Source organism: Arachis duranensis, chromosome 6 (genome assembly GCF_000817695.3).
Source record: "Arachis duranensis cultivar V14167 chromosome 6, aradu.V14167.gnm2.J7QH, whole genome shotgun sequence".
In the NCBI taxonomy this organism is placed as follows: domain Eukaryota; kingdom Viridiplantae; phylum Streptophyta; class Magnoliopsida; order Fabales; family Fabaceae; genus Arachis; species Arachis duranensis.
Genome location: NC_029777.3, coordinates 48473383 through 48477437, shown reverse-complemented (window position 1 = coordinate 48477437; position 4055 = coordinate 48473383).

The window sequence follows — 4055 nt, the reverse complement described above, 5'->3', positions numbered from 1 at the left end:
GAAGAAAAACAGCACACCCTGGAGGAAGAACTTACTGGCGTTTAAACGCCAGTAAGGCTAGCTGTTGGGCGTTTAACGCCCTGTCTGGCACCATTCTGGGCGTTTAACGCCAGAAAGGGGCACCAGACTGGCGTTAAACGCCAGAAAAGGGCAAGAAGCTGGCGTTAAACGCCAGAAATGGGCACCAGCCCGGCGTTTAACGCCAGGAATGGCTAAAAACACATTTTTGCATGCCATTTGGTGCAGGGATGACTTTTCCTTGACACCTCAGGATCTGTGGACCCCACAGGATCCCCACCTATCTCACCATTCAAATTCAAACCACTTTCCCATCCAAACCCTCCCATACATGACCGAACCTTCATCCCCCCCCCACTCCTATATAAACCCATCTTCCCTCCTTCATTTTCACACAACCTAAACACCACTTCTCCCCCTTTTTGGCCGAACACAAAGCCATTCCCTTCTTCCTCATTTCTTCTTCTTCTACTCTCTACTTTCTTATTTTGCTCGAGGACGAGCAAACATTTTAAGTTTGGTGTGGTAAAAGCATTGTTTTTTGTTTTTCCAAAACCATTTATGGCATCCAAGGCCGGAGAAACCTCTAGAAAGAGGAAAGGGAAGGCAAAAGCTTCCACCTCCGAGTCATGGGAGATGGAAAGATTCATCTCAAGGGTACATCAAGACCACTTCTATGAAGCTGTGGCCTTGAAGAAGGTGATTGATGCCAAGGCATCTTAGGCTAGTTTCACTAGCATTTTTCTGTTAGTTTTAGTTGTTTTATGCATTTTCTTGAGCTTAAAGTAACCAAGAATGGTTAAATGAATAACAAAGCAATGAACCATCCAAACATTATGATTTTGATGCAAATTCCATGAGTTTTTAGTTATATTACTTGAATGCTATGAATAGAAGATTTCTCATGAAATTTTGCAAGACTTTGATGCAGTTGTTTGGATGATTTTAGGGAAGAAGAGGCTAGGCAAGGAAGCAACAAAAATCAATAAAGGAAGCTTGAATATCACATGTGGAGTTTAAGTTCCAGTTTAAGCTTAAACTGGAACTTAAACTACCAAACCATATAATGCTGAGAAGTGGCGTTTAAGCTCCAGTTTAAGCTTAAACTGGAGCTTAAACGCCAAATTCATGAAAGCTGAGGAATGCTGAAACTGGCGTTTAACCTCCAGTTTAACCTTAAACTGGAAGTTAAACGCCAGAATGAGAATTGCACCAAGGAGCATTTCCACGTTTAAGCTCCAGTTTAACCTTAAACTGGAGCTTAAACGTGTTCGACACCTCCAGTTTAACCTTAAACTGGAAGTTAAACGCCAGAATGCCTCCAGGGTTGCTTTCTCATTTCCACGTTTAAGCTCCAGTTTAACCTTAAACTGGAGCTTAAACGTGTTCGACTAGAATTTGCCTCCAGGGTTGCTTTCTTCATTCCCACGTTTAAGCTCCAGTTTAAGGTTAAACTAGAGCTTAAACGTGTTCGACATTTCACCCTCCAGGAAGCATTGCACGTTTAAGCTCCAGTTTAACCTTAAACTGGAGCTTAAACGTGTTCGACTCAATTACTCCTCCAAGGTTGTTTTCTTCATTTCCACGTTTAAGCTTCAGTTTAACCTTAAACTGAAGCTTAAACGTGTTCGACATTTCACACTCCGTGGTTGCTTTCTTCCATTTCCACATTTAAGCTTCAGTTTAACCTTAAACTGAAGCTTAAACGTGCTTGAATTATATCACCTCCAGGAGTGTCCAACGTTTAAGTAGCAGTTTAAGCTTAAACTGCAACTTAAACGCCACTTTTTGAAAGGGTTTCTGGGCCAAATATATTGAAGTTTAAGTTAGCATTTGAGCACAAATATTAACTTAAACATACTCTGGTATGAAACCCAATTGCATTTGAGGGACAAAGGGGATTGAAGAAGGGGAATCCAGCCCCTGAGGGGGACTTTTACCTTGAGTTTTGGAAATCACTTTTCATATTTTGTAATTGAATTCTGAGCTATGACTCACTAAACCCCTTTCATTGGGTTAGGGAGCTTTATTGTAATTCAATGAATCAATAATAGTTTTTATCTTCTTCTTCAATCTTTTCTCTTGAATTTTGTTAGAAAGCTTCTCGATCTAATTCTATTGGTTAGTTGTCTTGGGAAAGAAACTATCCATAATTGGAATCCTTCGGAACCTTGGGAAAGGAATGGAGGATTCATGCTAGAGAAGCTTTCTCACAGTGAATTGGATTGGGGTTTGGATGGATATTGTGACATGTAATCCTACCAAATTGTGGTTCATGAAACTGTGTGGTATAATCAGTGATCGAGCATCATCTCTTCTTATGAACATTTAAACCAAGGGATTGGGAATTTGTTTGTTTTTAGAGAGAATTGGTGAGCCAAGGGATTGGGATCCAATCATATAAGATTGCCAAGCAAAATTCAATGAATGCATTGGTTGAGGAAGGGATAAAGATGTTTTGATTCGGAGATCTCAATATCTCCTGAACCCCAATGAATTCCCCATTTCTGATCTACACTTTCTCTTACATTCTGCAATTAATTTCATGCAATCACCCCCATCCCTTTTTAATTTCAGTAATTTAGCTTCTCGCTCTTTAATTCATGCAATTTAACATTCCGCAATTCTCATCCAAATCTTGATTCCGCTCAACTAGAACAAACTTCCAATCCGAATTGCTCATTCAACCAATCCTTGTGGGATTCGACCTCACTCTATTGTGAGTTTTTACTTGACGATAACCGGTGCACTTGCCGGAAGGAATTTTTGCCGATTGTGCAATTTCCTAAAATCGTAGCTATCAAGTTTATGGCTATCAAGTTTATGGCGCCGTTTGCGGGGATTGGTTTTCGATTGACAATTCTCAAATTGGAAGTTAACTAGATTGAGCATTTTTCTTGTTTTGTTAATTCAGTTCAAGATACTTGTTGAATTTTAATTTCTGCACTCTGTTACTTGCTTTCTTTCTTTATGCCTTTAAATTCAAGCAACTAACTCACTGACCCACTAACTATTTGAATTAATTCCTCAACTGCTCTAACATACTCTTCCATTAACCAAGAGTATTTCACTTGTTTGTTGCCTGTGCTGTGTTCTTGTATGACAGGTAGGAGAGGAGAGACATCAACTCCTCCATATACCGAACCAGAGAGGACCCTTCATAGACTTAGAAGGGAAGCAAGAGGGAAGAGAGTACTGAAAGAAGAAGAAAAAGCCACTGAAAAAGGGCAACCAAAAAGCAAAAAATTGAGAAAATAAGCTAGGCACCAATGGTTTGAACTTCTGAGACAAATGCCTGTGGTGTTTATGTATTAAGGATATGCTTGGATGAATAGGTTCTGAGGAGTGTTTCAACACTTGGTAACTTGGGTTAACTAACCCGGGATTATCAACCAAAAGTCCATTATCAAGAGCAACCTAAATACAAAACATTTAGTCACACGAAGAGGTGCTGGGCACCAATGTCTCTAGAAGAAATGTGAACTAAAATGCCTGTAGTGGATATGTGTAATGCACTGATAAGAAAAAGAAAATGCCAAAGGCTTGTGCAACACATGACACTGAGCAAACAAGGAGCAAAGGAGCTCTAAGAAAAAGAAAAAAAACAAAGAAAGGAAAAGTGCCAAGGACATAAGAGTAACAAGAGGCCATAGCAGTGTTTGATGGATGCAATGAAAAAGTGATAATCTTACCTGATAAGAATGAAAAAGTGATGCTGCAACTTTCTGCATAAAACCCTTCTGATGAACTTCAAATGCTTGCTAATATAGCCAATGTAATTGCTTTGTGTTTCATACTTTCTTCTCAAATCACTCAGGACTTGCTTAGGGACAAGCAAGTATTAAGTTTGGTGTTGTGATGCCAAGGCACCTTAGGCTAGTTTCACTAGCATTTTTCTGTTAGTTTTAGTTGTTTTATGCATTTTCTTGAGCTTAAAGTAACCAAGAATGGTTAAATGAATAACAAAGCAATGAACCATCCAAACAGTATGATTTTGATGCAAATTCCATAAGTTTTTAGTTATATTACTTGAATGC